This window comes from Euprymna scolopes, chromosome 7, assembly GCF_053919585.1.
Source record: "Euprymna scolopes isolate OS-2025 chromosome 7, ASM5391958v1, whole genome shotgun sequence".
Taxonomy (NCBI): Eukaryota; Metazoa; Mollusca; class Cephalopoda; order Sepiida; family Sepiolidae; genus Euprymna; species Euprymna scolopes.
The window spans coordinates 78,121,351-78,129,448 of NC_136488.1; the positions used below are offsets into that span (position 1 = coordinate 78,121,351).

General features: G+C 35.8%; 1 pseudogene; it reads right to left on the reverse strand.

The window, feature by feature from the left end:
* Positions 1-1,070: 1,070 nt before the first annotated feature.
* Positions 1,071-1,187, reverse strand: LOC145280424 (5S ribosomal RNA; annotated as a pseudogene).
* Between the last annotated feature and the right edge of the window lie 6,911 nt (positions 1,188-8,098).

Consider the following 8,098-nt stretch of genomic DNA (forward strand, 5'->3'; position numbering starts at 1 on the left):
AAAAAATATTCGAACTGAGAGCGAAAGCAAAATCTAAAAGCAGTTAGTTAAGTACGATAACCATTAAGCCTGCTTTACACGTTCTTTAAATAGTGTTTTAAAACCTACGTATTCTTAACATAAAATTATGTTATGTGAACTATTCACGGATAAGAATTCGTGAAAGATTTGACAAACATATAACAATCCGACGACCCCCTTTTTCAATTTTAACCTTTAGCAACCCTATTTTTTCCGTATAAAAATGATTAAAATATTTTCCATATATCTGAATTACCTTCATATAAAATGTTATAGTCTGTCAATCAAACATTCTATTAAGTATATAGGTCGAGAAGTGTCACACACCTTTTCACTCTGAAATTCGTCGTTTTGAAGCATCATAGTTGGCAAAGATGAAAGTGTTGTATCTGTTATGATGTTACACTTCACTATATCTGTTCTCGGTCAGTGGAGAAGAAATCCTTCATAACTGACACAATTTTTATTTTTGTTTCTATCGGAATACACCTTTTTGGGGAGCTTCATTTTCCTTACATTAAAAACCGACCTCGTGTCTAAATCTGCTCTTGTGGGTGGGGGGGACAAGTAAATGGAAACAACAGTAATGTACACGCAGTATGCTTAATGGTATAAAAAAAAACTCAGTTTTGCTGTTGTTTTGATAAAGAAGTCGTTGTCGTCGTCGCTGTATATTTTTATGATTTTAAGAAAAATCTTAATATAAAAATCGCAAGCTAAACTCTTCAATATATAAGTACATATAAGATGCGTGCTTTTGAGACATCGCCAGTGCAGTGTGTTTTATGCTAAAAGCATTAGGATTTGTTGACGTTTTTGACGAAGGCGTAGTCGTCGAAGACGTCAGCGGTGTTTTTGCTAATGTCTTTAGGAGAAATCTCAACAACAACAAAAAAATCGTGTATATTTGGAAGGTAAACACTTCAATGTAATTACATATGCATTGTTTTGAAATATCACCAATGTGCACGCAGGGTTTTTTTATGGTAAAAGAACTCAAATTTGTTGAGGTTTTGACGACTATAAACAATGCCAAGATAAGCAGAGAGCACATACAGCACCTGGAAGCCCCAAATGGTCACCCATTTAGTACTGACCAGGCTCAACGTTGCTTAACTTCGGTGATCAAGCGGGAGCCGGTGTATCAACGTGATAATGCCGTATATACTTACAAACTTATTTAAGCGTTGTCTTAAGGAGAAATGCTTCCCAACACCTTGTAACATCTCATCAGTATGTCCTGTATTTAAGAATTCAGGTGAACGCTCATCTTCTCAAAAGAGACCAATAAATCTCCTGTGCACTATGAGTAAGCTTCTGGAATCTGTGTTAAGTAGAGAAGTAGTCAACCATCTCAGCAAAAAACAACCTTCTTAGTGACATGCAATATGGTTTCCATTCTGCTAAATCTACAACAGACGTACTTAGTTATGTCTCATAGGATTAGCGAAACTCTCGACCGATGCTTCCGCTCTGTGACAATTGCTCTTGACATATCAAAGGTAAGTTATGGCATAAAGGTCTACTTCAGGAGATCTCCAGCTATGATATAACTGAAAATGTCTTCTCAATAATTAAATCATTTTTCTCTGATAGGTTCATAAGAGTAGTGGTTGATGGGTAGAAATCAGAAGCTCTCAATATTAATGCTGGAGTTCCTCAGAGGTCCATCCTGGACCGAACTCTCTTCCTGATATGCATTAATTATCTTCCAAATCACATCCTTACATCATTCGTAGACATTTATGCTGACTACACTACAATCCATGGTAGCACATCAAAGACTGTAAACGACGAAGTTCTCTCTGATTCTCTCTCTTCTCGTGTCTTGAGCATGTGGTACAATGGGGAAAGAGGTGGCTGATTACTTTTAATGCATCTAAACAAAAGCTTCTATCTCTACATCATCTACGTTCTAGTGCCAATCTGAGATCGGTTGAAATGAATGGCTCTTTTCTTGGGAAGGCTTAATGTTTCAACAAGCTTTTGGGATTGACCTTTACTCCTGACCTGAAATGGAACACGTGTATTAAATCCATTGTCAAGCTCGCTGGAAAAATTGTGGGATCCTTTTACCGCTCCAGTAGATATCTCACTCCTGATGCAATTCTCTACCTATCTAAAAGCCAAGTACGGCCAACAATGGAGTACTGTTGCCACATCTGGCCAGGAGCTGATAGAAGCAGCTTATACTGCCTTGATAGAGTTCAAAATAGACTTCGTAGCTTAGTGGGGGTGTCCTTCTTCTCTTCTCTGCAACCTCTTTCCCACAGAAGAGATGTTGAGAGCATGTCTCTGCTTTATTGTTATTTTCATGGCAAGGGCAATTGCTCAGCTGAGATTCAATCTATGGTCCCCCTCACCAAACTTTCACGAAAAACACTCGTCTAGCCAAAACCACTATCAATAATTTCTCACACTCTTTATCTGTGCCTAAACCTAAATATAAGTGCATGAGCAAATCTTCTTTCTGAGAACTGCACGCTTGTGAAACTTTCTTCCGATTGTCTGCTTTTCAGCTGTGATTGTCTTCAAGTCCAACGTAAACAAGTTCTTGATGGAGCATTTCCCTAAGTAATCCAATCTTGATGGACCATTTCCCTAAGTAATCCAATTTACAAAATGTCACTATTTATGTTTACTGCGCTATAATCTCATTGACTAATGTATACCCATCAAACCTTATCTTTGAGTGGCCTCCAGGCCTTGATAAGTGTTGATACCGATTATTCTGTTAAGGGTCTTTAGCCGGTTAAAATAGTTTTCAAGTTGTCAACATCGAATAAACTTGTTTATTATGCTTTGTATTAAATAATATCCATTAATCTTTTGGCTCGGAAAGAATTGTAGAATCTATTCTGATGCTATACTTTTTTTCTATTCTGTCTTCGATAAATGAACGAGAAATCTATTTAGAGTGCAGAAATTTAACTTTTAATAAACTCAGTCCTTTTTTGTGTGAAATAGCTTGTTTGTGGAATGTGATATACCCCATATTTTAAACCGACCTTACATCTTACTTTGATCTCATAGGTATAGAGATTAAGATGGTGAAAGTACGGAATAATTCGCAGAATAGAAATCGTAATATATATATATATATATATATGTAACAAATGCTTTAAACCAAACGCAATAGACGTTTTTATCTACCGACCTGTGTACAATTAAGTGTTGAAACTGTTTTAAAGATTGTTTTGTATCTGTGTATCTGAATTCTTATCCAGACTCATAAATACTTACCGAGGATAATTTTACGACGATCAATCTAGCGGAGGGATAGTTTCGGGTGCATCTGCTTACCTTATACTGACACATTTCTTCTAGGAATTCCATGTGACTCTTATCCACAAAGCTTTAATTTCTCTGTTTGAAAGCCGGTTAGTTCGTGACTAATTACCGGAGACGGCTCTGTCGGAAAATGTCGACAGCTTTGCTCAAGTATTGTGGTTTTGCGAGTCAAGAATCTATGAATTTCCTGCGATGAGCTACCGTACCTATTTTCCCATCAAAAGTCGCATCTTCCTGCAATGACACTAGGGTAGATACCTTAAACATATGTAAGGTAAAACTGGTAAATATCGTTTATGTGTTCCCGTATTAAGTAACACACATATGGTCTAAGCTGACCACATTCAGCTTTAAGGGGCTCGATATTCAATAAATGATTGGTATAGCGTAAATAGATTATGAACTGCCTTTTTTGTTCTGTTATGTTATTACAAAATCAAAATACAATAATGGTCGATCACACGCGAAACACTCCTTCTGTTTTGGTCCGATATTAAATAACACAGAAATGCGTGTTACAGCGTATATAGATGGGGCGGCACCCTTTTTTCTTGCGTTCGTGTATTAAATATAAAAAAATACTTGATATAAATGTAAGAAAATCGGACACACATCTTTCGGTTATCAAATAAAACAAAAAATCTCTGATAAAATGTGTAACAGACGCAAGTCGCATTTATTATGTTTAATTTAAAATAATATAAACTGCCGTATAAAATGAAACAGAGGTAACTAAAAATGTCTTAACAATGGTTGATATGTTTTCTTGTGTATATGTATTTAACAACATTGGTTTAACATAAGAACGCAAAGGTCAGCCTTTTGTTGCGTTTTTGTTGTGAATAACACAAGTTTTGTTGTTTATGTAAAACAAACTCGACCAGCATTTTTATCGTGATGTTGGTATTTAACGACATGAAAAAGTGACATTTTAAAAGTCAAACGGAAGTCAACTTAAAAATACCTATTAATGAAATTAATAACAATATTTAATTAGCGTAATAATAAGGGAATATTGATAATTAAAATAAAAAGTAATAAAACTAACTTAGAAGACCGGTTTCTCCCTCACTCCTCAAGAGACGAATCGATAAATTTTAATAAAGAGAATTAGAGAATTAAACTCGGGAGAACAATATATATATATATATATATATATATATATATATATATATATATATATATATATGAAATGAATAAACAACGTTATTGTATATATACAGTTGTGATATATTTTAACGACTAAAACAAAACTTAACAAACATTATATTAAAAAAAAAACCGTTTTAAACGAATGTAGATAGTCTCTAATATCTTTTTTGTCGGTTAATAAAATTCCCGATACAACTCTCGTTGAGTGAGGGCTAACCCAGTCGGTTGACGAATTTTTTTATTACTTTGTACTTTTAATTATGAATATCAAGAAAATAAATCTTCCTTTCCCGATTGGGATAATAAAACTTTGTACTCCTAATTATATACGCATACCTTAAGACAAGGTATATTTATGCGTGTGTGAATCGAGCGGAGCTATGTGTATGTGCATGTGCAAATTTTGTTTGTGTGTCCGTTCATACTGCCGACCGTCATGGGAACTAACTGAACAATGTGTGCGTGCGTGTTTGTTAATAAGAATGCATGAGAGCACACAAAGGCGAACAGCGAGAGAAGTGTACCAACGACCCCACTCCCAGCCACTTTCATGCGCGCGGAACAATACCGAGTACGTGCGCACCCGGCCGTGCTTGCTTGCGTTCGTACAAGCCTTGGAAACGCCATTGCCTTCAAAATCTACCGAATGCACCTTCTCCGAAAACAAAAAGAAAGAAAACCGCGTTTCTATGCTAAGACTCCGTTTTTCCTCTTAGACATTTGGAGCCTTGTACCCTTACTCCTCCCTCCATCCCTCCCTCTCCCTCTCGCTGCTTCACTTCTTCAAAAATAATTCGATTCTTTCCCCGTTCCTTGTTATTTCTGTCCATTTTCTTTATTCCTGCGAGTACTTGTTTTTATTCGAGTGTGTTTTTGGTTTTTGCCAATCTTTCCTTCAGAGAAAATGGGCCTAGGTGTCTGTCGTATGAGGAGACACATATTTGGAGGTTTGTTTGTTTTGTTTTTTGTTTTTGAATGGTGGTCCCCATAAAACTTCGCATGAAAATACATTTTATTACCAAAAGCAATGATATTTCGAGCCTAATGCTGAGGTTATGTGGACAACATTCTACGTTTAAGCAAAACCGAAAAATAATAGCCAACAATTAATTTTAATTATTATTATTTACTCACTAGGACTAGTCACACAAGCCATCATCAAAGATTGCGCTTTGAGAACATTGTGTGGTGTTCCCTGGAGTCTGAGTGACAACAAATCCCCCCAGATTTCGAGTACTCTTCATCTCTTTCGATAACAATTTGCAAAAGAATTTGCGTTATCGCAACAGTGGCTTATCATTGATTTCTCGGTGGGGGCGACCAGTGGTCTCCACTGGAATCTGGGTAGCAATAAGCCTCCGCAAAGTCCCAGTCTTCTTTGGACTCACCCAACTGAGGTCTAGTGAGGGATTTCTCTATTCGATTTATCCAACCTCCTTGAGCCTCATTATTTGGCGTGGTGACTGGTGGCCGTTTATGGTGACATTCACAAAAAAAAAAAAAAAAAATGGGGCGATATTTTTCAATTATACAGTTTCTGCTTTGATGGTTCTTTTGCGTTTTGTAGCCCTTTCTGTGTCCAGTTCGTGTGTAGTTTATTTGTTGTGTTAGTCTCCACATTCAAGGGTTTTCCTTAATATTTCTGCAGTTTTCATTATTGAAGTTTGTTGTAGCTTCTCTGCACTCCCCCTCATTCCATTCTTTCCCATTCTTTTTTCAAAGTTTTCAGTATCGTTCCTAGCGCTATTATTATCATTATTATTATTATTATTATTATTATTATTATTATTATTATTGCACTCGGGGATTCACAGTTTATCAAGTCTAAAGGCCACTCAAGGATATGAGTAAACAAGTGGCAGGTGGTCAAACAGACAAACCATAGTTATTATTAATGGCGGAACTTGTGTAGTGTATGTTTCTTATGACTACTGCTCAACAGGAACTTGCATATAATCAACTTGGAAACGACCATGTTATAGTAAGTTTGCAAACAATGTCTGCTGATAGGTAATAAAAGACGGTGTTTACTGGACTTAACTTACAACTAGTCGCACCAGATAAACAGAACTCTACGAATATTTCGATAACTGTTACCGACAACATTACATTTTACCAACCGCCAGTTATCATTAATTTGTCTCTGATGCTGATTCCTCTGAAAAATTGGTTGCTATAAATCTCACCAAGATCATAGGATTTTCTGTGATATTTCACTGGAGGTCTGAATAGTCTACCTTTTGCCCAGTCTTTCCATCCTCCTTGACGTGTTATAAAAATGTGTATAGCATTGTTATTAGCATAACTACTACGACTATATAAAATAGTATACCTTTGTTTATGTTTCTTCCTATAATTAAAGGTTCTTTAAAGAACCATTCCTAGGGATTGTTTTCTAGATAAAAATAGGTTGTGCCCCTGGAATCTGAGGGGCAGCAAATGTGTTTTTTTGTTGTTGTTGCTGTTTTTTTTACTGCTCTCCGATTCTTACAACCATAGTCAAAATCATTCTGCTTTCAGACAAAATCAATTTCGCATTGTGTTCTTGTTGATGTGTGTTTGTTTTCTTTTTGAAATTGCAGGAAATATATTCTTCTCTATAGCAATATGTTGTTACTTTTCCATTACCACTTACTGAAAATTCAGAAAAACAAAATAATTATCAAGTAAGATCAAACCGAGAAAAATAAATTTATCAGTTCGTATTCTAATGTCTCTCCTTCTTTGTCTTTCTGTATCATAGCAAAAAATGTCTTTATCCATACATGCGAAGTGTTTATAAGTAATCAGTTTATTCATTTCCCCCTGGCTGTTTTGTGAGTGGCCGTCAGTCGCTTTGTCTGTTTAACTAGACGAATAAACATTATTTTGATGAATTAAAAAAATACAAGACGACGTTTGCTGCGTGTTTTTTGTATATGACTTTATGTTGAGAGAACATGCTCTGGAGATTAGCATCTATGTTATCTAATCTAGTTGTTTATTTCTAAAACTTTACTTTTTAATTAACAGAAATGAGCGATGCACAGAAACAGAGACTGAGGTTAAATTAACTCAGTTGTTTACATCATTGTCGGCGACTTGTTCGCATGGCTTCCACAGCGAGACATCTGAAAACCTTAATATTTTCTCAGCTTGAAAACGTGATATCATTTTTCATCATATCTCTATTTTGTATACGGCGTTTGATCTCTGTATATGACCCGTATTACATTCAACAATTCTGTTTAACAGATAGGGGTTATCATTAGGGCTATGGCAACAGCATATTCTTTTCATTATTTTGACTCTCGAGTATATATCCGACACAGTTAAACACAATTAATCAACCAAGAGCCGCATAACTGTACATAAAACATATATCAATGGATGTATACCTAGGAATCAAAACAAGGGAAAGAATATGCTGTTGACATAGCCCTAGTTATCGTACACTCGGTGTAACCTTTGTCAAAATTTTATTTACTTTAAGCATATCGGAAACCAAACTTCTATGTTTTCCCGTTAACACTCATACGCATTCTTTGCCTAAATTGGGATGAATAGCTCTCGTGTTAATAGAGCATCTGACTTTGACAACTTTCTGTAACTGACCTTTACACTTGACTTGTAAAAAAACGACCTTTATAAGATC